The sequence below is a fragment of the Passer domesticus genome, chromosome 8, assembly GCF_036417665.1.
Source record: "Passer domesticus isolate bPasDom1 chromosome 8, bPasDom1.hap1, whole genome shotgun sequence".
NCBI classification, from domain to species: Eukaryota; Metazoa; Chordata; class Aves; order Passeriformes; family Passeridae; genus Passer; species Passer domesticus.
Window position 1 is genome coordinate 4,059,574 of NC_087481.1, and position 27,659 is coordinate 4,087,232.

General features: G+C 50.4%; 1 pseudogene; it reads left to right on the plus strand.

Annotated features, from left to right (window-relative positions):
* Positions 1-27,659, plus strand: part of LOC135306122 (zinc finger protein 11-like) — a 322,458-nt pseudogene that overhangs the window by 273,945 nt on the left and 20,854 nt on the right.

Below are 27,659 nucleotides of genomic sequence, written 5' to 3' on the forward strand. Positions count from 1 at the left end.
GAGGCACAGTTAGTTCAGATTTTGTCCCTGATCTCAGAGGGGAAGGGTTCTTTACCAATGAGCAAGATGAAGAACAGCTTTAAATTAGAGAGGTGGGGTTTTGGGAGATTTTTTTCTACTGGCTGTAGTATGTGGTAACATCTGTAGTGCAGAGGAAATTAACCCATCAGGATGGCATTGACAGAATATGTGGCTTACTTGGGCCAAGGCTGCTGGGGTGGATTCCTCTCATTTATCCTTGGCCATGCCTGGAGATCCCTTCCACACAGGTCTAATTGGTATCCCAGTGAGTGATTTTACTGGTTTTGCAAGGTGGGTAGGAGCTAGAGGAAAGCCATACTTGGAAGCAAATAGATCAAGCATGGAGAATCATTGGTGTAACATCAGCAGAGGTGGTACAAAATTGGACAGATGCAAAAGGCTGGGAATTAAGCCAAAGGGTGAAGGCTTCCAAGCAGGTATGATAACACACACAATCCCTGAATGAAACCGGACTAGAACCCCAAGAACCAGACCTGTTAGGATCAGCTCCTGGAAATTACTGCTTGTTTTTTAACTACTTTCTGGAAGCAAAAATAACCAATTTGAGCAATGTTCTAGTCCCACATTCCAAGAATAATAGTGTCATCCTTAATCCCAATTCTCCATTATATCAGAACAAGGCCAAATATTGCCACAATTGGACTTATCCTGGCAGTGCTGGTGCAAATGAGACTGTAAGAAAGCTTCCACTTGGTGTCTTTTTAATCTGTGGGGACAGAGCCTGGCCTGCAATTCCAAGTAATCCCTTTGGTGGAACTTGTTACCTAGGAAAATTAAGCATGTTTGCCCCTAGCATGTGACAAATGCTGAATCAGACTATCTGGAGAGCAGGACACAGCAGAAGAACTAAAAGAGCAGTCACAGGCTTAGGATCTAATTGTCATGATCATGTAGAGCTTTGGGGTGCTCCAGCACGAATCTCAGTATCATTCCTTGCTCCAGGTGTTGTGGCTGCTCAGGCTTTGACTACACTGAATAAGTTGGGATGCTGGGTAGCTAAACAACTGAACACAGCTTCAGCTGTTCTAAATCAAATGCTCACTGGTGTAGATAGTATTAGCCATGGCACACTGCAAAATAGAGCTGCTGTAGATTTGTTGTTGTTAGCACATGGGCACGGGTATGAGGAGTTGGAAGGAATGTGTTGTATGAACCTCTCTGAGCATTCTGCATCCATTCACAGGAAACTCAAACTACAGGACAACATGAAGAGATTGACTGTGAATGACTGAGGGTTGGATGAATGTTTTAAGGGGTTGGCAATAACTGGATGGTTGAAAGATATTGTAAAGGGAATTATGTTAGTATTAGTAGTCATCACTTTATTGCTTTGTGTTATTCCATGCATAATTAAGTTGGTGACCCCCTTAGTAGGGAACACAGTAAAGAGGGTCTGGCTGGTGCAAGAAGGGGGAACTGTAGCAATGTATTTGAACAACTCAGGCCTCAGTGTGCACCAGCCATACCCTCTGCAACTGTTCTTATCAGAATTGTCTCAGGGCTCTGTGGAATTCATCAAGGTGACTGAGATATAAACTGTGCTAAAATAAGCACAAAGAAGCTGAGAAACGGCACACCAGGATGGCAGGAACTGGATAACAGGGGACTGTGAAACACCTGCACGGTGACCAATCACAGAGACTGAGAAATGGAGGCAGAGAACGAGGGAACGAGACAAAGGCACCAAGCAAGAAGTGTGATCTTAGCAGTTTGTAGAATCCAGAAAAGTGTGTGTAATGTAAACAATAAACAGCTTCTGCTTGGTCACACCGGTCAGTTGTTCAGGAATCCTGGTTTACCTGCAAGAGGGGGTGACTGGAAACATACTGGGAGAGGCTGGAACCATCCTAGGGGTGAATGGTAACACCTGGGACCATGCTGGGATCATAGTGGGATCATACTGGGAGTGACTGGGAGCCACAGGGCCCATGCTGGGAGTGACCTGGGCACCCCTGGCGGAACTGGGGCAACTGGCCCAGCTGGGGCTCAGGGTTGTTCTCCCCCAGGGCTGCCCCAGGTCCTGCTGCCACTTCGGACCTCACAGAGCCAGGGGAGAGGGGACAGGGACAGAGGAGAGCTGAGGGACAAGGACAGGAGGCAGGGACAGGGACAGGTGAGGGACAGGGGACAGGGCAGAGCCAGGGAACACGGCCTGGCCGAGGGACACTGAGCTCCAGCACTTGGGGCTGTTGCCCTTGGGCTCCCAGCACAGGCCCAGGGGCAGAATCCCCTCCAGAAACTGTTGTTTGCTTTCAGCTTTGCTCTGCAACATTCTCCAGGAGCCCCTGCAGCGGCTGCAGCCTGCCCGGGTGCCCGGGGCCACCAAAGATGCTCTGGCAGTGCCCTCCTGCCCCGGGCAGGGCACACAACAGCCAAGGAAAGGCTCCTGCTGGCCTCAGGGCAGGCACAGGGCACTCCCCTGGCGCTGCCACGGGCACAGCAGAGCTGGCCTGGGCACAGCATTGGCATCCATGTCCCATGCAATCCCAGCAGGGATTAGGGCTCATTGTGTTACAAATGAGAAGCTTGACTAGGCCAATATTCAAGCAGCAATCAATTTATTAATTCATATGGTAAAGTATGAGCAATACAGGCTGGGTACAGGGGGGGAAGTTTTCCCTCCAGCTGCACACCGATAGTTGAGGCTTACAGGCATTGATAGGGGTACTCATAAACTTTCTCAGCAGTTTCCATTCCCAATTTTTACGTCACAATTCTATACACTATTATGATTTAGTTTTTCTCAGGATGTATCCCAGAAAGGAGTATCCCCAGATGGTGGGGTCTGGCTTCCGAAAGAAGAAAGAAGTCTCCCAGCTGGTAAGGTCCAGATTCCAGATGGGTCCACCTTTTAATTCCAAATCTCATAACAGTGATGTCCAGCTTCTCTTGGTCAAAACCATCAATCCTTGAGTAGATGTTCATCTTCCTTTCTTAAGCTGCTTTTCACTGTTTTTTTTAATGTATCGAGATAAGCACGTTTCCTTTTTATATATTCTAAAGCTATGGTTTCAAAGATCCTTACTACGAGCAATATTCTAAAATTATACTTCAAAAGGTTATTATTGCAAAACTCTTTAAGGCTTAGCTACAAGCAGAAAGTTCCAGTCAAAGAGAAACATCCTTAAAGCTTTAATTCAAATGATCCTAAATCAACTGAAGACTTACAAAGGGTAATTGCGAACAAAGGATAGGTTCAAAGGCCTTCTTCCATGCTTTATCTCCTCAGTTATTTATTAGAATTTGTCTTCATAACTGTCCCATGGTCAGTTTCCACACAATCACAAATACACACGTTGCCTCTAGGAACCTGACACGAAACACAGCTTTGTATTTCCCAATTGCACTGCTGGCATTGCATTGGTCATCCATTCAAATCATTTCCCCATGGAATTCCCAGGGCAATGGGTTAGGGGGAGATCCATCCATGGAATTCTCACCTGGCTGGGATGAGAGAGATCCGGCCATGGAAATTCCATGGCAATTTCTGCATTCCCAAGGCCCTCATTCCTGAATCCCACATTCCCACAGGAACTCCCCTCCTCTTCCCACACCCACCTTTGTGCTCCAGAGCCTCCCGACCATGTCTGATGGATTTTGGGAGCTCTTCCACACAGCTGTGTACCAGATAATGCTTCATCTGCTCCACCATGATCCCTTTGCATTCCCAGCACCTCCAGGTGATCCAGGTGGCACCGTCGGACACTGCAAAGCTCCCGGGTCCCAGCTGGAAGGAGATGAAATCCCACCCCTCGTAGCCATAGAGATCCCATCCCAGCCCCTCAGAGTCCTCCATTCCCACAGATCCCAGCCCAGCCCCTGGCTCCCCCCAGTCTCCCCTGCTCTGGTTGTACCGGCCCCGTCTCCAGGGCACTGTCGGCCACGGGCCCGTTCCTGTCCTTGAGCCGGGGCTGGCTATCCCAATATCCCAGCCCTGCCTATCCCAATATCCCAACCCTGGCTATCCCAATATCCCAGCCCTGGCCATCCCAACATCCCAGCTCTGGCTATCCCAATATCCCAGCCCTGCCTATCCCAATATCCCAACCCTGGCTATCCCAATATCCCAGCCCTAGCTATCCCAATATCCCAGCCCTGCCTATCCCAATGTCCCAACCCTGGCTATCGCAATATCCCAGCCCTGGCCATCCCAACATCCCAGCTCTGGCTATCCCAATGTCCCAGCCCTGGCTATCCCAATATCCCAGTTCTGGCTATCCCAATATCCCAGTACTGGCTATCCCAATATCCCAGCCCTGCCTATCCCAATATCCCTGCCCTGGCTATCCCAATATCCCTACCCTGGCTATCCCAATATCCCAGCTCAGCTCCCCCCACCATCCCCGCTCTCTGCGGCTCCATCCGGTCCCGGTCGCTGCCCCAGCGCTCGCAGGGGTCCCGTCCACGTCCCCCACAATCAAGGACTGGGGGACCCCGGGCCGTGTTGTATTGTGTTTTATTCTCCTTGTTCTCAGTTTGCAATGGTTCCCTGATGTAGCCCCGCTTCTTTCCTGAAAATGCTTTGCCCCAAGTGCCTTCCCTCCTCGCCCATGTCAATCCTCCCTGTGGCTGCAGAGCCATTCCCCAGTCTCCTCTCTGGGCCCCTGTCAATCCCTCGGCCTCCCTTCCCCTCTTTCCAGAATCTTCCCACAGGGGCGTGGAGTGATTGGGCAGAGGTCAGGGCCCTCCCTTAAGGTGCTTCCTCATTTGTGATCCTTCATGTCCATCTGCCCGGTTTGCACACCCCCCGTTTCCCCCATTGGTTGTTGGATGTATCTTTGCCTTGTTTGCGCCCCCGTTTCCAAGCTGGTGCAGGGGCTGAGTGTGTGCTGTGTGCAGCAGGTTGCCCTGAGGGTCAGAGCTGCCCTGAGCCCTGAAATAAATCTTGGCTTTACCCTGCCCAGAGTGGGCCCTTTCTTCCTGCAGCAGCGTCTGCCAGCTGCTCCTGTGGTTTAGGGCTGGGAGCCCCGGCCGCTCTCCTGTAGCCCGGGCACAGGGGAGTGTCCCCCGCAGTCGAGCATGTCGGGCTGGTCGGGCAGGGCCCGAATGGGCACTGAGAGGACGCGGCGACAGGGCCGGGCTGCGACAGCGCCACTGCCAGGTACTGCAGGGAGTGCAGAACTGGGGGGACAGCGAGATCGGGGGAGCTGGGGGGCTGGACGTGAGAGACTGGGGATCCAGGGGGGTCAAGAGGCCAAGGAAAGGGGGACTTGAAGGGCTGGCCGAGCTGGGAAGGAGGTTAAGGGGTCAGAGTCAAGGAAAGGGGGTGCAGGGACTGGGAGAGCTGGGATGGGGTGTGCAGGGAATCCTGTGCCCAGGAAAGGGGGTACCGGGATGTCCTGGGAGTGAAAAAAGGAGGGTCTGGGGGGTGGAAAATGCAGGAATGGGGGCCCAGGAATCCCAGGTCAGGCAAAAGGGTGGGGCTGGGTGCTGGGAGAGGCGGAGGCCAGGGGAAGTTGAGTTGGTGCCAGATAAGGGGGTGCAGGGGGGTCTCAGTTCTGGGCAATGAGGTAAAAGGGGGTCTCAGGTCTCAGGAATGGGTTGCAGGAGGGGCTCAGGGTCACGGAAATGGGGGGCAGGGACATGGAGAGGCAGAAGGGAGTTCCAGGGGGCCTGGAGCCCAGGAAAGGGGAGTCCAGGGTTTCCCAAAAAAGGTGGGACATGGCATAGGGACACCCAGGATGTTCAGGAAGGGGGAGTTCAGGGCGTGTCTGGTTTTGCAGAAGGGTGGGGCTGGGGGCAGGGAAAGGCTGGAATGGGGGTCCAAGGTGTTCCAGATCGTCCCAGGGTCAGGCACATAGGAAGTCTGGAGGTGCCCAGGGAGGTGGAGCTCAGCCCAAATATTCTGGGGAGTGCCTGGGTTGGGATTTTTTGGGGGGATGTTTGGAGAATGAAGAACTCCAAGGCAGGGCAGAAAAAGCCCCTTGGGGGGACATCGGGGGGTGGCGGTGGCGGCTGGCGGCAGAGTCAGCCTGGAGGAGCAGAGCCCTGTGTCCCCCAGGAGCCCAAAGTGGGGAGCCCAGAGAGGGGGGAGCGCCGCCATTGGCGGGAGCCTGAAGAGGCTGGAGAGGGGCAGGGGGGACTCCTTGGAGCCCCTGCAGCCCAGAGCAGAGAATGAGGGGAGAAGGGAGCCCAAAAGGGAGCCCGAAAAGCCCCGGCATCCCTGAATGGGCAGAGCGAAGAGGGGGCAGCTTTTGGGATTGCTGGGACTGCCAGCAGGCTGGGGAGGGCGGGTACCGAGGAGAAGGGGGACCCGCAATGCAAGTGTGACCCCAGCAGCTGGGACAGGGGGAACTCCCAAAGAGCAGAGAGGAGGGAGCAGGGCCGGGGAATTCCTGGGAGGCTTTTTCAAGGCTGAATCTTGGTGTTTGGGAGGTTTTTCTGGAGCCCAGATGCCCGGTAACTTGTAGAGAGGGACTTGGGTGGAAAGACTTTCAAAGTCAATGTGCTCATCCCTTGTTTTCCCCAAACCAGGATTTCCCATTGCCACTTCTTGTGAGGCAGTGAGAGAAAGGAATATGTCCCTGGACACTGAGGCAGGGGATGAGGAAGTCAGTGCCCCTTTCCCCCTCTCTCCTGCTCCATCTCCCAGCCCAGCACCGCCCCAGCTGCAGGACAGCCTGGGGGCATCTCCTTGCCCTTGCCTGTGGCCCGGAGGCAAATGCCATCCTGTCCTTGTCCTTCCTCCCCCAGAGCAGGAGCTGAGGATGGAGAGCAGGGAGGACAAATCCCTGCGGCAGAACCTCGTGGCAGAGGCCGTTTTGAGCGGCTCCATGGCGTAGGAACCCAACGGGGAGGAAAAGCCCCGGAGATGCCGCACGAGGAGGGGCTGCAAACGCAGATGGCGGGGATCTGAGGGGGAAAGAGCCAGCCTGGGCCGGGAAGGCGGCCGGAGATGGAGCCAGAGCTCAGAGCTGGTGGTCCATGAGGAAGTTCCTGATGAGGAGAAGCCCCACAAGTGCGAGGAGTGTGGGAAGAGCTTCAGGTGGAGCTCCCAGCTGATCAGGCACCAGAGGAGCCACACTGGCGAACGGCCCTACGAGTGTGATCAGTGCAGGAAGAGGTTTCAGAGCAGCTCCCATCTCCTCGTGCACCAGCGCACGCACACAGAGGAGAGGCCCTTCCGCTGCCCCGACTGCGGGCAGGGCTTCAGGCAGAGCTCCCATCTTGTCACCCACCGGCTCATCCACACTGGGGAGAGGCCCCACGAGTGTGAGGAATGTGGGAAGAGCTTCAGGCAGAGCTCCACCCTGATCAGGCACCAGAGGACCCACACTGGGGAACGGCCCTATGAGTGTGGGGAGTGTGGGAAAAGCTTCAGCCAGCGTTCCAGCCTCATTGTCCACCAAAAGATCCACTCTGGGGAGAGGCCCTATGAGTGTTCCGAGTGTGGGAAGGGGTTTCCGATCCGCTCCCATCTATTCCAGCACTATCAGAGTCACACAGAGGAGAGGGCCTTTCTCTGCCCCGACTGCGGGAAGGGATTCAGGCAGAACTGACACCTCGTCACCCACCGACGCATCCACACTGGGGAGAGGCCCTACGAGTGTCCCCAGTGTGGGAAGAGCTTCTCCTGCAGCTCTCACTTGACCCGACACCAACGGAGGCACCGATGAGGGAAGCCCTGCGAGTGCCCTGAGTGCGGGAAGAGCTTCGTGCGCTGCTCCAGCTCCATCCCCCACTGCAGGACCCACGCTGGGCACAGCCCTGGTGACCCACATTCCCTGTGATCCGTGTTGGGAACACACCTGCCTGATTGTCCTTTTGGTTTGGCTTTAATTTTTTTCTTTTCTTCCTCTCTTTGCCCTCCAAAAGGCAAGATGGATGGATCTGTCACCACAAAACAACTCAAATCCAACCGAAAACAACTGAATTTTAACCCATGAAGGCTCAATCCCTCCTCAAATTGCTTGTTCCCTCCTCAAAAAAACTCAATCCCAGGCCAAACTCACTCCATTCCACAGCCACCAGGGTGAGATGGGGTTGGAAAGGGATTGGGAGAAGTGGGATCCCAATTGGGAGCGGTGGGATGGGGATTGTGTGGGGCTGGCTGGGTGGGATGTATTTGACAGCAAATAAAACTTTCAGAGTTACTGATTTCTGTCCCATTCATTTTCAGTCAGTTCTGTTTGCAGAGTGCCTCCTCCTCAGCTGATTAATTTGCTTTAAAAATCCCATTTTTTAAATCATCTAACCCAAACAATCCAAAAACCAATATCCAAATAAAAGCACTCACCTACAATTAAATTTTAAAAAATAATTGGAATTGTTTTAGAGTACTTAAGGGTGTTATTAAAGTTTAATTGTTTGGTTAAAATGTAGGAGAAATTCTAGTGGTGCTTGGTTTTGTGTTTAGAATATTTGTAATATGAATTACAGGCGTGTTAGATTGTATGATAGTTTAGGCGTGTTAGATTGTATGATAGTTTTTTTAGATATTTTTAATCTAAGGTATATTAGTTATTGCATTAAAATTTTCAGAAGATATTTCTTAGTATATAATTTGTTTATATTTATTGGTAATATGATAGTAATAGTTATTGTTGTTTTCGCTTGAATCATTGGAGTATCGGAAGGAAAAATATTTCATTTTTATTATAATTGATTTCATTGTAATTATAGTTTATTGATTTATAATTTTGTTATCAGTTGTTGAGAGGATAGGAAGGAAGTTCAAGGGCAGGAGCATCTTTTTCCTCAGCTTGTGCAGGCCACGTCTGGGTGCTATTCAGCCCAGAGCTATGGGATAATATTGTAGTGCCTCCCACACACATTCTGCCTCCAAGAAAAGTTTGGCTTGGCTTCTTAGAGTGAAATAAATAGAAGCGTAATAAAATGGACAGTTAAACTGATCCCTCTGGAATGACTCTCTTGCTTTCCAGTGTCAATCCTGCACCTCATGCTCCCAAGGCTTGGTATGAACAAGTGTCTGAGATTGCTTAAAAATTCCCAGGCAAGGTTCAGTAAAAACCAGATTGAATATTAAGCAACAGCTCAAGAAAATTCATTGGCAACATTCACATTATTACTTACTGCTTGGTTAAGGAACAACATGGGGAAAAAAGCAAGGAACAAAATTCAGTCAATCAAATGAGAAACATTCTGAGAATTGTGTGTGTGTGTGTGTGTGTGTGTGTGTGTGTTTAGGTGTGTTTGAGAAAGGGACAGAAAGGACAAGGATCAAAAGGAATACGGCCTAAAAGCTTAACAGCACTCGAGCTGAGCAGTGGTTAAACTGGAGCCTCCAGGAGTGGGGCTCTTGGCCCAGGATCCATGGCTGCTCAGTCATGCTGCCAGTGCAGCAAGCTTGAGAGCGCGCTGGCTCTGCGAGGCCCCACTCAGAGGGAGGTTGCTGCTGGCACCTCTGGGCTCCAGGAGAGCCCCAAGGGCCTCCTTTGGGAGCGCTGTTCATGGGCCACAGGCGAGGGGCCTCAGCCATCAAGGCTTCATCGTGGCCGCACCGTGGGTCAGCAGCCTGGCTCTGAGAGTGGGAGAAGGAGGATGTCATGCCTTTGAGGCAGGAAAAGCGGTTTCCAAGGCAGTTCACAGGACACCCCAGGAGCTCGTCAGACAGCACAAGTGCCTGGCAGCGCTCGGTGTCTCTGGGAAGCTCAAGAGGAGCTGGGCCCAGGGGCTGCTCAGCAAGGCCCAGGCCTGACAAGCTTTTCTCAGGTCACCGTGTGGCCGGACAAGGCCGGGGCTACTCACCACCACAATCTGAAGCACGAGGTTTTGATGTAGGGTAAAAAGCCATGGCCCAGTGGAAGTGGGCCGTGTCCTCAGGCCTGTGGGAGAATCACAATGCAGATCCTTGTGCTACTGATTCCATCTCTCCCACTTTTCTGAGTTCTTGGTGGCAAGGTCATTTAGGTCACACAGCTCTCTGAAGCTTTCTGCAGATGAATTAAAGTGAGATTACACGTACCAAATCGTGTTCTGTCACAGTTTAACTGATTGATTTAAGAAATTTCTGGAGCAGAAAACTTGCTTCCTCAGATATTTACTGTGTGTGGCACCAAGCACAGAGGAGAGATTTAATGTCAAAGGCATGACCCAGGCAATGCTCTTTTGACAAGTTCTGCCCTGAGCTTTCCTGAGGAAGATCTGAAAGGTTCAATGTCACTAGCACAAGCTCCTGCAGTGGCTGCTGGCCAGCAGAGCAGGGCTGGCAGCTGTGCAACAAGTGTTGCCACAAGCAGCAACTCAGCCAGGGCAGCAAATCAAGAGCTGGGAAGGAGCTGATCTGAAGGCCAAACCTCCTTAGCTCCTAAAAGAGCTGGAACAGTTCCTCATTCCAATGAGGTGCAGTGTTGGACACAGCTCTGTGTGAGCACTGGACACAAGTTGCTCCCACTGAGTGCTGTGATGGTTTCTGCAGGAGCTCTGGGCTCCTGTGTGTGCTGGACACAATGAGGAGAGAAGGAGCCAAGTGCACTGACACACCTTTGCCTTGAGCATGACCCGGCCTGCACCAAACACACTGCAAGCTTTCCCCTTTGGCCCATGTCTCAAAATGTCAGGTCAGCTGTTGGACGACTCAGGTTGGTTTGGTGTCAAAGAATTTCCCTCAGAAATGCTGGGTTTGTCTTCCTCTGTGCCGTCCCCTCAGCAGCCTTGGGGCTGCTCCTGTGTGAAGCCATGTGTCTCACACAGTTTGGGAGAACTTAATACAGGACACTCTGCAATGAGTCGTCTCCTCTAAAGTGTTCCAACAATCCCCTCCCAGTAACAGGAAATGAATACTAATAGATGAAAGTGGAAAAAAATTGCAACAGTTTATTAACAAGCGGAATAGCTGAAAAGCAAGCAAAAAGGCCAGTGAGTTCTAGATATCAAACTGCCAGACCTCACCGTCCCCCTGCTGGGACAAAGACCCAGAATGCCGGAGGAAAATCCCCCCAGGACACGCGTTACAAGGTGGTGCTGGGTTCTCCCTCGGGAAGAACAGGAGCTGTCACGGAGCAGCTCCAGCAGCAGATGAAAGCTCCATGCTTGTCCAGCGTCGACTTTCTCCCAGAGGCAGAGCTCTGTGGAGCGGTCACGGCAGGTGAAGCAGCTGGGCTGGAGCCCCTCGGTGTCTTTTCTCCCCGGCGTGGCTCAGCTCACGCTCTCGGGCTGGGAGCCGGGCTGCTCCACTTCTGCTGGCACCATGTCCCTGGGCTTGGGACAGTTTTCTGCCAGGTGAGCCCAGCATGCTGTTACACAGATCTCTCATAAAGGCCCAAACCAACTCCAAACACTCTGCCTACAGCAGCGTTTCACAAAGGGCTGCAGAAATCCAGGACAGCTGCAAGTGAGTGTCAGACGGCTTTTGTCTTGTTCTTGCCAGCAGAATTCTTGATGAACTGATGTAACACAGGAGCTGTGTTTTTTTATTGAAATATTTCATGATGAGTAACAAGCCTTGGGAGCATGAGGCACAGGACTGATGTGTGAAAGCATGAGCATATCCTCCAAAGTGACCAGTTTAATTGTCCATTTTATTACCCTTGTATTTATTCCACACTAATAAGCAAACTCAAGCTTTGCTTGGATATAAAACAGGCACGGCATAACCTACGGTCTCTTGCAGGGTCACCAGGGCTGGCAGTGACAAAGCAGGCAGTCTGCTTCATTGGGAATCACTACAGATCTGCATCACAATGTGTTTTTAAGTAGCATGGTATTATTAAGATCTCCTTTTCTGCATGAGATACAAAAAGGAGGTTCTGAAATTATTTCCATGCAAGCAGGCAGTAAATAACTGACCCTGCTATCCTAAGAAAGCTTTGGCTTTTGCAATTGCACTCTTCCCATTCATCTTTTGACGCAGACACTCCAGGTTTTCCCCACACCCCTGCAAGGCTGGCAATCCCTGTTTCCCATTTACTGTTCTTCCCTAGAGCAAGTACAGTGGCTGCTTTGAAACTAAAAGCCCTGAGATCTGGGCATCTTGAAGGAGCATGAAATGCTAATTAAGTGTTCCCATTGGTAATACCCAGGTCTGCACTTCCCAGAGCTCTGAAGCAGCAGCAGGAGGGCCATGCATCATTCCTGTTGGTGGATGTTCATGTTTCTGGTGTGCAAGAGCAATGCCTTTGAGGAGGGACAAAAATGCCCCTATTCAAACAGTGGCTGTGCAAGGAGATGTGAAGTTTCACTGCCTTTTTTAGGATAGTTTAGAAAGATCTAAGGATCTATGAGATCCATACTGTTGCATGGAGCAGGTCCCTAATTTTGTCTCCAGAGAAATCCCCAAAGGACACATCGGCTCTGCTGGTGATGGCAACCCCATAAGCTCGTGGACTTGTTTTCCCTGCAACATGCCACCCTGCCTGGGCTTTACTAGGCCAGGACTAGACCCATAGCTATGCCAACACATGCAGCCATGTGACACAGAGTCAGACAGAGTTCTCCTTCAGAAAACTCAATTAACACATTCACATGCAGTTTCTTTAGAACATCAGAAGATGGCCGCCATGAGGGCTTTGCTGTTAAAAGGTTACAGTTTGCACTGGGCCCAGAAGGCAAAACAAATTGAAATGTGAAGTTTAAATCTTCAAATGACTATGAAAGGAAACTGTAGAATAACTTCTGGAAAGGCAGCATTGTCAATGATCATGCAGCCCACCAAGAGCTGGAGTGGAATCTAGAATTGCTTGTTCCAGCTATGCAGAAATTCATTACCCTGGCAAGCACCAGTCCATGGCAACATATGATCCCATAGCCCTGGGCAGAAGGGCACCCAGGCTGGAGTGGCAATAGATTTGAGGAACCCTTGTCACTTGTTATTGGCCTCACAGCCCACTCATCCCTTGGCAAGCAAGTTGCAAAAGACACTGTTGGACTGCTGTCCTGGGTAAATATACATACAGATGACTATTCCAAAGTAGGGCATCTTTTCCCAGTGAAATACACATCCTCCTCTTACCTATGAAATTGTGCCTGAAGTCACCTGTGAGCCAGATCTGTGTGAGATTGCAAAGGAGCAAAGCTTTGGCATTTGGGCACACTTCTCTTGGTTTCTTTGCTCTGGCCTTCTGAGAGCACACAACATATCCAGGTAGAAATCTTTTGACTATACAGGATCTTTTGGTTCCATTGTCCCCCAAACATGTCAATGTGTGGCCCTGTTGTAATTCCAATTTAAAAAGAGTAGCACAAATGACACAAAAAAAACGTGGCAAAAGAGGAAGAGGAGATGTGCAGTGAAGAAAGGATGTGGTGAGACACTGGCACATCAAGCAAGCTGCACTCCCATAATCTCTAGGCTGGCAGGTCCTGGTCTCACATTCTCCTTTTGGTTTATTTAATTATTATTTTTTTAATAACGAAAATAAAATATATAGAATTAAAAATATGTCATCAAAATTTAAAGATACAATCAAACCCTTTATTCAAAACGACATCTAAATATCAGAATATATATCCATATCTAACTATGAAGCCAAACACATAAATCCTATTCTTGTGACACTCTTCAGACAGGCATCAGCTTCTTCTTGAGCTTGGAGGAATTAGAGCTCTTCTGGATGGGAGACAAAGACTTTGTGGGTAAGAGAACATTGCAAGTGTCCAGAGAAAACTGCTTGGTAAGGCTGTAGGCAGTCAGATCTGCAAAGGGGAGACACAAAATGCAACAGAGCCAGCAATACAAAAGAAAATCATCTGAAGCTCCATATTTCATGGGACAGACTTCCTGGAAACTTCTAAATAGCTGCATATGGAAACATGCTCTTGCTGGCAGACACTTGGAGTAGGCCATAGGAAAAACCCTGCCCCACTTCCACAGAGGCACCCCAGGAACAGCCTGGCCTCTGGGCTGCCCTGGGACAGCAGGGAGCCCCGAGCCCTGTGCTCTCCAGCAATGGCTCAGCTGCACATGCACCCTCCTGCTCCTCTCCCTGCCCCACAGCTGAGCAGCCCTCCAGCTGCACGGGGCACTGGCAGCAGCACAGCTCATTGCTGGGCCACATGCAGGGCACAGCTGTTCCCTGGCAATGTGCACAGCCTGGCTGGGCTGCCACAAGACCCTTCCTCCCAGCAGAGAGCGGCCCAGCTCCCCCCTCACCTCTCTGTGAGCCTGAGCCATGTTCACCTTGTCCTCAGTCTGGAGTTGCTTCAGGCCCCGCATGTCATGACTAAGAAGGGAAGTGGAGAGAGCAGGGGCAGATGCAAACCCTTCCTTAGGCATCCACAGCTTTTCTGGGCAACTTGTTCCCAGTGCCTCAACAGCCTCACTGTAGAGAATTTCTTCCTAGAAAATTGCAAAGAGGATAAAAATGCTTCTGTAAATCCATCAGCAACAAAAGGAGGGCTAAGGAGAATCTCTGTCTTTTCCTGGATGTGGGTGGAAACACAGAACACACGATGAGGAAAAGACTGAAGGCCTTAGTGCACTCTTCCCTGGGTAAAAACTGTCAGGATGGCCAGGCCCAGGGAGGGGTGGAATTCAATGGAATTAAATCCAGCTGGTGCCTGGTCACAGGTGGTGTTCCCCAGGGCTCAGTACTGGGACCAGTTGTGTTTCTCATCTTTGCCAACGATGGGAAAGAGAGGATCAAGGGCACCGCAGGCAGTTTACAGACAATGCCAAGCTGGGTGGGAGTGCTGATCTGCCAGAGGGATCTGGACAAGCTGGATCATGGGCTGAGGCCACTTGCGTGAGGTTCAAGAAGGTGAAGTGCCCGTCCTCCACTGGAGCCACAGCACCCCCATGGATGGCTGCAGGCTGGGGGCAGAGTGGCTGGGAAGCCGCCCAGCAGAAGAGCACCTGGGGGTGCTGGTTGGCAGTGGCTGAGAGCCAGGGTGCCCAGGTGGCCAAGAATGCCAATAGCATCCCGTCCTGGGATAGGCTTTAGGGGTGGCCTTGGCAGTGTCAGCAGTCTCAAATTATTGGAAAGACTCTATGATCTTAAAGGTCTTTTCCAATGGAAAAAGTTCTGCAATTCTAAACCTCCATTTGTGCTTTTGAAGGATGCAGTCCCAAATAGACCTGCATTTGTGTTTTTAAGGAATTTAGCATTGACCTCTCCTTGAAAGTAATAGGAATCAGGCTTTAAATGTTCTCAAAGCACTTTTATTCCTTGATCTTAAGCTGTGTGTTTGAATTGAGGTGCTTTCGTACAGGAAGGTTGGACCATGGTATAAATACAGGCAATTTAGCTGCAATGGCACTTGTTTCATCTGCTTTTCTGCTTCCTTTTCCCATGGGTGGCAGATTTGGGAGTATTTTCTTGTGCATTGACTTCAGGCTCAGACTTGCTCATGGATGTGCTGTAAAATCTTATCTACCCCTTAGTGAAAAATGCTTGCAAACTGGTGGGAATTGCTAGAGACAAGAATTACAAACCGGTCCCCAGTATGATTAGCCCAGTGTCCCTGCTTAAATCAGGTATGCTTGTATTAAAAAGGAGCAAACTATTCTAACTCTCCTGCCCACTCCCCTTTAAAAAAATTTTTTTGTACCTGTTGGGGCAAGTCCTGTGTGCCATTCCAAGTCTGTTATCAAATGTGTGAAGTGATGCTGCTGCTGTAGCAGCAGCCTGAGTTGAGTGGGAGCAACTCCAAAGCACTGGGTTCTACAGCAGTGGGCATGGTGGGAGGCTTGCCTCTGCTGCCATGGCCATCCAGCCATGGGGAGAGCAGCTGCTGGGGCTTCCCCCTTCTGCCAACAGCAGTCTGCCTCCAACACGTGGACTGTATGGCCATGATTTTGCCAGAAAGTGGGAAATGCATCGTTTGAATGTATTTTGATGTTGTCTGACATCACCTGACTGGAGCGGTTTGGTGGGCAGGACGCCCTGTGGGCAGGGCCATGGCAGGGATCAGTGGCTGGCACTGGCAGTGTTATTTTCCCAGGCAGGCTCCTGACACAGCTGTGGGGGAAGGCAGCAGCAGCTGTATCAGCCCAGCGAGCAGCAGCACATGGAGGACACCCTCATTTTCAAAGAGCCCATCACCCCCTTTGCTCTCCCATGGCAGCACAAGATGATTCCAGCAGGTGAAGGGCTGCCGCAGCCTGGAGACTCCTTCAGCCAGCACTTGTTGCAATCTCCTTGCTGCAGCTGTCCTGGAGAATTCTATTCTTTGAATAGACAGGAGACATGAGACTTGAAGAAATAATATTGCAGATGCAGAAAAAGGGATCAGACCCACTGGTCCCATGGCTCAGGCTTAGTTTTGCCAAATCAAGCAGGATTAGTTTTATCCACTTTTTTCAGAATAACCTGCTCTGTGCTATTTCCATCATGAAAAGTTGGAATTGTCAGGAACTGCCAAGATCAGAAATGTTTTGAGGCAGATCATGTTTATGTTGGGTTTGGGTGTTTATGCAAAAAAGCAAGCAGGGAATAAACCCCTAGAACAATGAAGCAGAGCAAAAGTGGAATATTTGGATGGTCAATTTGTTCTCTAAAGCTATCGTCCAGCTGAATTCTGGGGTCATCTACTGGGGAGTGCAAAGCTGCTTTTACTTCCACGGCCCGGTGCCATTGTTTGTGTCCCAGCACTTTGTTTGATGTGAAGAGAAATTTACCAATTCCCACACCAACCAGCTGCAACCCAGATCTGAGTGGGAATTACAGAAATAAATTACAGAAATGAATTTACAGAAATAAAGGACTTGAAAAGTAGCTTTGGAGAGGGTTTACTTCCTAGACAGTGTGAAAGCCTCAGGCCTGGCCAGGCTGGGCTCAGGGCTGGCTGCCCTTGGGAAGGGAAGGGGATGGAGTTGGGGTGGGGTTTTGCAGCCATGGAAATGAGAGAGCCACGGGCTATTGCATCACAAAGGGGCAGCCCCATGGGCTATTGTGTCACAAAGGGGCAGCCCCACGCTGGGGCTGTGAAGGCTGTGCAGGTTGTGGTTGGCACGGCCGCAGCGGCAGCAGACGCGTCTGGCTCTGCCTCTCTGTGCCGAGCGCTGGCGATCGGAGTCACCCGGCCTTGTTCTGAGGCTGGGCACCAAGCTCCTGTCGCTGTCAGCTCTGAGAGTGTTCCCAGAGTCAAACCCAGATCCTTCTGCCAGGCAGAAGCACGGGTTTGAAGATGGACTTTAGTGGAAAAGGAAAAACCTCTGAAGGAAAAGGTGAGGATAGGAAGGAGCTGAAAGGCTGAAGCCAAATGGAAAACAAATCCCACCATATTTCAGGGAAAACTGCTCCGTGGTGGTCAGTGCTGGCTCTTTGTCAGAGTAGGTGGCTGACAGCTACAGAGGATCCTGCAAGGGCGCCCATGGAATCACAACATTCTGTCATTAGTTTACTCTGCTTTCTCCTGTTTGACAGTAGCCAAATCAGTCATACTGTCAGCCAGGACAGGGACTGTGGCCACAGCTGCCCACAAACTGGACATGGCCATGAGATTCAAGTCCTGTTGCTTTCTTTACCATCAATGTTGGGTCTCAGTACAGAAAAATTTCCTGTTCTTCCTCTGCTTGCTGATGGGGTCCCACCCAGGGGATGGTATTACGGTGGTACAGAAACACCAATAAGGCCTGCCTGCTTGCTGAGAGGTCTTTGTGGTTTTCAGAAATAGCAGTCACAGCTGTGTGGGTCTTTCCTAGGGATTCCCAGAAGGCCAGCCTCAAGAAGGAATTTTTTTCCCTCTTATCTTTGGAGCCTTCCACCTTTCCCTTCACACTTGCTAACTCAATACTGTTGAGAGGAATGTAACGCAGACCAGTTTCATGAAAAAGAAAACCAAAGAAATTTTCCCAATAATTAAAAATTATTCCCATCGAGTGCCATACCTATTAGATGTGTTGATGATAAAAGTGGGCCTTCACATAACTCACTTCTTCCCTTGAGAGCATGGCTCAGCCTCACACAGAGGTGAGGGGGGAGCTGGGCCGCTCTCTGCTGGGAGGAAGGGTCTTGTGGCAGCCCAGCCAGGCTGTGCACATTGCCAGGGAACAGCTGTGCCCTGCATGTGGCCCTGCAATGAGCTGTGCTGCTGCCAGTGCCCCGTGCAGCTGGAGGGCTGCTCAGCTGTGGGGCAGGGAGAGGAGCAGGAGGGTGCATGTGCAGCTGAGCCATTGCTGGAGAGCACAGGGCTCTGGGCTCCCTGCTGTCCCAGGGCAGCCCAGAGCCCAGGCTGTTCCTGGGGTGCCTCTGTGGAAATGGGGCAGGGTTTTCCCCTGGGCTGTCTCCAGTGTCTGCCCGTAGGACCATGCTTCCCTGTCCAGCTCTTTAGAAGTTTCCAGGAAATGTGTCCCATGAAATATGGAGCTTCAGATGTTTTAGGTTTGCATTGTGGCCTCTGTTACATTTTTGTCTCCACTTTGCAGGCCTGACTGGCTACCCTCTCGCCAAGAGGTTTTCTCTGGCAAATCCCTCTATGCTCCTTCCCTCCAAGCCATTGCCTCCCATCCAGAAGAGCTCTCCTTCTACCACACCAAGTCAGACATGCAGTGGAGAGCAGGAGAATGGGAAAAATGGCAGTGGCTGTGACGAGCACCGGGCAAAAATACAGGAGCTGAGCTCAGAGAGCAAAGGCCATAAGGTAAAGAGACCAAGCTAATCCTGTGTGGTAAATTTTCAATTTCTTTGCTGTAGGTAGAACTCTGAGATGTTTTTGCTGACAGGAAGTGACCCTTTCACTGAAGTTTTAACAGGTCCCGATTTGGATCCTTAGCTGGGCCAGACATGATGGGATATGAAGGAAAGGTGCCTATGCACGTGCTGCCTCCACCCCCCTTCCTGGCCATGGCATGGGGGCTCAGGAAGAACTTGGGCAGGCAGATAATTTCCAGAGAGCAGCAGGGCAAGGAGCTCTGCTGGACTTCCTAAATGCCAGTGAGCCTGAGATGATGGATGTGTGGGAGCTGGAGAGCAGCAAGCATCCCGAGAGCTCAGCAGCAGCATCTGGGCTCAAAGGCTGCTGGGGAAGTGTAGGAGGGAAGGGCAGCAGCAGCAGAAGAGAGGGGCTTGAGAAAAGCAGGTTTTGTCATCCTGCAGAATGGCTTTGTGGGGATGTGCTGTGGATCAATACTGGCTGTTGGGTGCCTAAGGGTCAGAGAGACAACAGTGATCTAAACCCATTCCCATGCCATCCAGAAGGCCAGTGGCAACAGTGGCACACCAGGATATCTTGATGTCAAACTTGTGGATGCCAGCTGGGAATGTAGCCACACTTGCAGAGAAATGAGCATGAAGGGAGAGGGGGCAAATCTGGGGCATGGTCTCTCCCTCACCACTTCCCTTTCCTTGGTCAACTTTCCCTGTCCTAGGCCAAGCTGCTCCATAGGTTTGGCTTTTCCAGCCAGATCCAAATCAATTGCACAGCTAGATGTCTTGAGGCATGAAGGGGGGCAAGGCTGGATGCTTGATCTGAGCCCTGTGTTCTACTCTTTCCAGGCTGCCTTGCTGCATTCCATTGGTGGGGATATGAAGAAGGGGTCACTGGGACTGCCTTTGGTCCCCCCAATAGGCAAGGCAGGAAGTCCCCCTGTGGGCAGTGCTGCGGGGTCCCTGCCAAGCTCTCCCCAGCTGGATTCCCAGGATTCCAGGGAGATGAGGTAAGCCAAGGTGTCTGCTGCTCCAGTGTGCTGTTCACCTCACTCCTCCCATCTCGTGTGATTATTTTGCACAGTCAGCTGTCCCGTGTATGTATGCAAACATCTGTATTTTCACCATCTTGCCCATCTGTGATGATCCAGCACAATGTCAATCCCAACACCAATGCCCCAAGAGCAGGGGCTGTGGTGGGGAAGAGGAGGAAGGGCTTAAAAGCTCCTCAAGATGCGTCCAGGGCTGGACTTGGCTATTGATTGCCTCTGCAGTGGTTGTGATGTCATTTGGTAGTTGTACTGCATGGGTCTGGATCCTGAAGATCCTTGAATGCTGTGATCCTTGACTGTCAACTTCTGTAAACAGGAGAATGTTTGGGCAAATATTGGCTCCTGGAGAGGTGTCTGCAACTTCAGGTGCTGCTTCTGTAATCTTCAAGTGTAAATTCAAGGTGCCTGGGCCTCCACTGTGAAATGAGATCCCAGAGAAATTTTGGGATATAGATGTATAATCTGATTGATGTTTAATATTTTGATCTGAGCTTAAGATCAAACAGGGCAAATTGCTTGAGAAGAGGCATAGGACTGTACCTGATGGAAAGGTACTGGCTTGGATATGTATGAGAAAATGAGGCTGTCAAGCTGATCCAAGTGATAACAATAAAGAAGGAGTCACAGAAGTATCCTTCCAATTGAAAATGGTAGGGCTTTGAAAGTGTGATCTGAATATCCTTCCCTAAGAGCTGAGTTGGAAAAAGCCTTTTTGTTCTGGAAAGAGCCAGATGGTGTAATGTCATTCTCAGGAGACAGCGGTGCTCTGACCACATGTAGAACAAGGCTGTCACCAGGGTAATGCAGGAGCAGGCAAAGTCAAGCTTTGGCAGCAGTACAAAAGTAGCTGCCCTCCATACAGACTCGTGTCTCAGCTCAGCAGCTCTTGCTGCTTCAGAGAGGCTCTAGGAACCACTTGGCTCCAAAAGGAGAGGCAGCAGACTTGGGGAGTTTTGATGCCAGTTGAAGAATGACTGCTGTGTTTCAGCCAGAGCTTGGCCAGCTCTGTGTGACTCCAGAAACAGAAAGCCCAAGGACGGTTAATCAGCTTGGAATCTTCTTGGGTTTATGTGTTGCATTCCCCCCTTCATCACAGTGACCATGCTAATAACTTTGCCTCCTTTCATGGTACGCCCTTTCCCTCCCTTCTCTTTCTACCTCCTCATATGTTCTTTTGTCCTCTATTTTCTCCAGGCCAAGACCCAGCAGCAGAAGCAAAGAGAACAGCTCTGAGGATGCAGGTAGGTAGAGGGCATGCCTGTCCTAAAATAACCATTGTAGTCTTGCCTCAGAGGTGACATTTGGAGAGCTTGGTTAAAACCCATTCTTTTGAAAATTTCATTAAATTAATTTCAATTCCTTGATGGGTTCACTGGAGTCTCCCAGAGTCCAGTCCCTGCGAGTGTGCTCTGGTGGTGCAGTGAAAATTCCTCCAGTGGGAAGTGTTGGGTGGCAAGAGCTGGAGTGGTGGCTCGGGGCCCTGGAAATGCAGTGCAGGAAAAGGAAACATTCCTCTTTTTCCTGCACATGCCTTTTATCTTCCTGAAGCCTTCCTAGTATCACACTTAGTAGGGAAAATGAAGTCATTTAGCATGAAATGAGAAATGTTACCACTCCTTTCTCCTGCTTTTGAAGGAGAATACCTTTCCTTGGGGCAGTTTCTGAGCTGAACCCTTTGAGATCTGGAGGAGATTCATGGGCACTGCCTGGTTTTGCACTGGCAGAAATAGGGAAAGCTCCTATGACAGAAAGTCCTTTTGAATTTTCCAGTGAAGGAGAAGGAGGCTTCCAGGTGGATGCAGCTTAGGCAGGGTGTGAGTTTGTCATCCTCTGAGAGCACAAGAACAAAGCCACCCGTGGCAGGTTCACAATGACAAATCTCTTCCCTGGCTGTCTCTGCCTGTGTCAGTGCTGCAGGCTGAGGCTGGGGGAGGAGATGCCTTCTGCCTTGTCCCTGTCCCTGCCTTGCCTGATCCCTGACAAGTGGAATGTGCCAGACAAAATGCAGTCTCTGGTGCATCTGGGCCAGCCAATGCTTTCAAGTTGAAAGCCCCAGTGACACTGTTGTTGTTCCTTTGCCATCTCGGGGCGTGTCATGCTAGGAGAGATGAGACTTGGAGAAATAATTCTGCTGATGCAGAAAAAGGGATCAGATCCCCTGGTCCATTTGGGGATCAGAGCTAGGTCTGCCAAATCCTGGGTGTGGCCCCTTTGGAATGACTCTTTATTTCCTGATATGAAGCTGAAGTGCTAAATGCAGCTCAGGAGTAGTACTGCTCAGTAAGTTAGGTGACATTTTTGCTGGATCAGTTCTGGACTAGAAAGTACCTATCTTATTAAACCCTGCCTGTTTTACTTTTATTACTGACCCCAGCATTCTACAGGGTGAAAGAATCCAGTTTTAAGACACTCATTCTGCTTGGATGCCATATGATTTTATCCTCTGTGAAGCCATGTAAAGAATTACATGTTGATGGAAAGTATTTTAGAATGATCCTCCAGGTCTGATGGAGAGTATTTTAGAATGATCTGCCCTCTGCTATTTCCATTAGGAAAATTTTGAATTGACCATATCAGCCAAGATCAGAAATGTTTTGAAGCAGGCCATGTTTATGTTGGATTTGGGTGACTCTGCTGAAAAAAAAGCGGGGAATGAACCCCAGGAAGAGGCAAGTAGAGCAGAATTGGCACTTTTGGATGACCACTTTGTTCCCTGCAAATACAGGCTCGCAGAATACTGGGCACATCTAATGGAGAAAGCAAAGCTTCTTTTATGTGTAACACGTGGTGCCATTGTTTGTGTCCCAGCACTTCCTTTGTTGTAAAGAGTAATATAAAAATCCCAAATGTGCAAAACCCGACCTCAAATTGAGTGGGACCTACAGAAACAAAGGCCTAGAAAGCTACTTTTGAAAACAATGATTTCCTTGACAGTGTCCGATTCTAGAGACCACTGTGAATTTCCAACTGTTTGGAAGGAAAGGGATCCTGTAGTAGTGGGGAGGCAACAGGCAACACATAAATAGTAGAACCCTTCTCTCCTGGCTTGCCAGCTCCATATTGTTCAGAGAAATTAAACTGATGCTGGTTTCATGTAAAATAAGAAACCAACCAATCTTTTCAGTAACTAAAATGTGCTTTGAATGCCTCACCCATTAGATGGGTTGATTGTAAAGGCATGAGTTCAATTAACTCACTTCTTCTCTTGTACCTGAATTACAGCTTCTTCTGAGCCTGCTGCAAACACCCAGAGGAAGAAGGGAAAGAGCTCTTGGTGCAAGATAGGACCTGGGATGCCTCTGTTCCCAAGGAAACTGGCTGACCTGTTTGGCTTGGAGACCTATGTGCCGAAGCCCGACCTTGGGAATGGAGGTCTGGGCTCCCGGCCGGCTCAGGGGGCCTCGGCCCAGGAGCCCCAGGAGCATGGCTCAGGCTCACAGAGAGGTGAGGGGGGAGCTGGGCCGCTCTCTGCTGGGAGGAAGGGTCTTGTGGCAGCCCAGCCAGGCTGTGCACATTGCCAGGGAACAGCTGTGCCCTGCATGTGGCCCTGCAATGAGCTGTGCTGCTGCCAGTGCCCCGTGCAGCTGGAGGGCTGCTCAGCTGTGGGGCAGGGAGAGGAGCAGGAGGGTGCATGTGCAGCTGAGCCATTGCTGGAGAGCACAGGGCTCGGGGCTCCCTGCTGTCCCAGGGCAGCCCAGAGGCCAGGCTGTTCCTGGGGTGCCTCTGTGGAAGTGGGGCCGGGTTTTCCCCTGGGCTGTCTCCAGTGTCTGCCCATAGGACCATGCTTCCCTGTCCAGCTCTTTAGAAGTTTCCAGGAAATGTGTCCCATGAAATATGGAGCTTCAGATGTTTTAGGTTTGCATTGTGGCCTCTGTTACCTTTTGTGTGTCCATTTTTCTGACCTGAATGACTGCAGTGGTTCCAAGGAGGTTACCCTGGGATCAGGAGTTTCCCTGCCAACTTCCCAAATGCTTTTACCTTCCAAGGCATTGCCTTCCACCCTGAATTCCCTACCTTCCTCAAAGCCCATTTCTAACTCTCCTTTTTTATTGTTAAGCTGACCATTCTGCAGGAGCAAAAAATTCTGATTTAAGAATTCCTTTTTTCCTACTGTGCTGCCACTTGATTTTGTCCTCTGTGAAGCTGTTGTATAGAATGATTAGTTCTCTGAATTTTAACAGCTCTGTTGGAGAGTATTTCAGAATGAGCTCCATTGTTCTACTTGAAATTAGAAAATCAGTCTTTGGTCAGACTAGCTTGAAAGTGGCCCAATCTCATACAGTTTAGAATGAACATCCTTGGGGAAAATGAAATATCTAGTCTCAAGGACACAGTTCACGTTTGGGTAACACTCCTGCAATGCTGAGCTTTTCTTTGAATGTCCTCCAAAACAGTCCAACAAAGAGAAGAAAATGTAAATCCAAGTGCATACATGTATTAGTACCTGTGACTTCTTCCAGGAGCTGGAAAGAAGATGTTTACTAAAATCAGCATGAATAAGGGCAGATAAGAATCTCCGTCAAGAGCAATCTCCATCTCTGCCCTTCTCTATCAGGCACAGAGGCTCTCCAGCATCCAGGGGCTCTGGCCTTCACCATGCAGCAGGTTTCAGTCTGCTGGCCAGCAGAGTAATGTCATGTCTGCTGCCAGTAGCCCATCCCTTGGGAGAGGGTCTAGGCATGTGGACCTTGCTGCTCTCAGTCCCAATCTCTGTGTTTTATGAGAGCTCTGCAACCTGGAACCTGTCTTGCCTGTTGCCCAGCACGGCATTTTTGGGGGCTTGAACTCTGCCAGAGATTTACAGGAACCTTTGCTTCCATTCCCAGGCCTCCCCCTGAGCCAGGCCAAGGAGACAGATCATCCCAGCAGTCCTGGTCTTACGAGGGACAGAGAGCTGAAGGACGGCTTTGGAAAGGTAAGGGACAAGGACAGGGATGAGCAGACTTCCTTTCCAGTGGCTGTTTAGTACTTGGCCCAAAATGTCACTGAAAATCATGATCTTCCCCCCGCCCTGGGAGATGGGGATTCTCTTGGGAATATATTTGACAGCTCCAGAGCAATTGCTTGGCTATTTCCAATGGTGCCAAGGTCACTAGCTTGGACATGGTGCTAAGGTCACGCCAGAAGCAATCTTTATGTGCAAAAGCTGTTTTAGAGAAGTTCTGAATGACAGAGCAAGCTACACATCAGTGAATGTGGGCAAAGTGCACCCTCAGAAGCAGAGAAGCAAAGACTCTAATGTTGAGTGTAAGCAAGGCTGGAAAGTAAAATGGGAGAGTTTGATTTTTCCTGGTTACCTTTGTGGCTGTATCTCACAGCCCTCTCATTCTCAAGTTTTCTGCTCATTAACTTCAGCGTTTCTGCAACTTGTTTTCACACGAGTCCTCCTTTTGGTCTCGTGTTCTCACAGACCAAGTCCTTCAGAGTCCTTCAGAGCTGAGTCCTTCAGAAGCCAGGAAGTGAGAAATAGCTGCAACTCCTGGCCATGAGTGTTAAGCAACAGCTCATTACCACTCCTTGCTGGGCATTGCACATGGTTTTTATTCTGCTGCCATGGCCTGTAGGAACTGAACTGCCTGCTCACTGTCATGTGAGCTCTTCATCTGTCTTGGAGCACTCCTATGAATTCATGCTTCAAGCAGGGCTTCCTGACATAGGTTGCAGTTGCAGCAGTGGAAGGTCATGGCACTGAACTGTTCCACCTCACTGTGTGTAATTGCCAAGGTGAGGACAGGAGACATTCCTCTGAAACTATTGGAATGGATATGGAGCTGCATTGAAGCCTATGGCACCCTGTGGACTCTGTGCTCCTGATGAGATGTTGTGTCTGGTTTGTGTGTCTCTGCTTACAGTCTGTGATGTATTTCCATTGCACCTAGATCCGTGCTGCACTGTGGGAGTTGGCTCAAGAGAACTTGGAGCCAATGGACACAAAGCATTTTGTGGAAGAGATGAAGAAAAGGAGACAAAAGAAAAGATTCTTGCAGCTTCTTCCTGAGACAGTTGAGACCAGGGACGCAGCTGAAGCAAGTAAGTGGTGGCTACACTTGTGGTCCTTTTTGACCACTTGCTTGCCCCTTGCACATGGCTGCAGTCAGACTGGGGGGCTGTTCTGCTTGCATCTGAGTAGAAGCTTGCTTATTTGTTTCTGTTTCCCAAAATAAAATGCAGAGGCATGAAGAGTCTTGCCCATGGCCTCCCTGAGTCAGTAACAGAATATCAGCTTCCCACCTTCACCTCTAAAGTCTTTCAGAGTAGAAAATTCTGTCTTGCAAAGTACACTGGGGCTTCAGACTCTCTCCTGGAGAGCAGCCTCCAGGGAAGGTGAGGCCAAAAGACTGCTTTTCAACTGGGATTCCACCTGGAAGAAACAAAGCTCCATTCCTTCTCATGAAAACACCAGAGATCCTTCTCCTGCCGCTCCCTGCTGAGGAGCTGATGCTGTAGAGCTGTGCTGAAGCCCCAGGCAGTGCTTCTGCTGCAGCCCCAGGAGCAAGCAGCGTTCCCGACTGAATCCCGGCCGGGCTCTGCCTGCAGGGCTGTGAGCGCTGCCCGCGGGCGGCAGCGGGGCCCTCAGGAGCAGCACTCAGCCCCAGGGCAGCACGCAAGGTCAGCTGCACTTTCTTGGGTAACTTCCCCTGCCAGTGTCTGGAACAGGAGAACAAAAGCAAGGCAATACTGGCTTTTCCTTGTTTCTTCGAGGAAGCATCACTGCAGGTTGGTTTTATACTAGAAGAGGGTAGATTTTGACTAGATATCAGGGAGAATTTTTTCTATAATGAAGGGGATGAAAAGTTGGAAGGTTTGCCCAGAGAAGCTGTTGTTGCTCCATCCTTGAAGGTGTTCAAGGCCAGTTTACATGGGGCTCTGTGGAACCTGATCTAGACGAAGATATCCCTGCTCACAGGGCTTGAACTAGACGGTGGTTAAAGGTGCCTTCCAACCCAAACTCTTCTAGGATTCTGTGATCACTGTCCCTTGTTAGTGTTATCTTGGTATAAAGTGGTATACCATTGTTATACTTGAAGTTCTTTGGGATAACAAAGAGATGTTGCCCAGCTCCAGCAACTTTTGTTGTCAACCTGTCCAGCACCCTCCACTTACAAGCTCTTCTTTGCTTCCTGCAGCCTTTAGCTTACCACCTGTTGATGGCACAGCTCCTAGGGTGCAGAGAAAAGACCCTGGTACTGCCTTGAAGAAGAAGGTCTTGAGAAAGCAGGACAACGTGCCCTTACTGCCCAATAAGCCCACCATCCTTGGAGATGGCAGCTTCCCACGCAACTCCTCAGGTAAGCCTGCTCCATGGAAGCTTTTCCCTGCATGGCTTTTTCCCTGCACAAGGAGCACAAAGTGTCTCCTGCCTCAGCCAGCACAGTTGGGATCTTGGGGCTATAGGCTGTCCTGAGAATGAGCAGCAAATCTACTTTTCAGTTACTCCAGTTTGGTAGCACTAGAGAGTTGGTTCTTAGAGATCCATTGGAAAGTGGGGCTGAATAAAGTCCGTGCTGAAGGCCTAAGCTCTGGCTTTTGCCCATCCTAATACTCCAAACTACAGCACTGGTGCCAGGAGGCAGCTGTGACTGCAGGGATGAGCTATGGGGCAGCATGCCAGGCTGTGCTCACCGTGCACCTACGAGTGCCACCATGATCTGCTGTCCACTCACCATCTGGGCCCTCTACCTGTCTGCAGTCCGGCTCTGCAGCCAGCTTTTCTGCTGTCCAGCAAGGGCTGTCTCTGCAGGGCCGTCAGTGGCTTGGTGCAGTTGTGCCTCTGCTCCCAGCAGTGCCCGATGGCTCCTGGCTGCCGCCATCCAGGGCCTGCAGTGCCAGGAGGGAACAAGCAGTGCCTCCTGTGTCACCCAGCAAAGACAGCGGCTGTGTGCAGCAGGTGACAGCCAGGAGGGGCTGCCTGCTGCTCCCAGGCTGTTTGCTGCCTGCAGGAAATGCACAGCAGATAGTCCCCAGTGGCTCTTGTCTCTCCTTTGTGGGCAGCCTGCCTGTGCTGTGATGCCAAGCAGGGCGAGATAAGAAGAAGGCAGCTAGGAATGATACTTCAATGCTCTTTGCTAGTGATGCTACT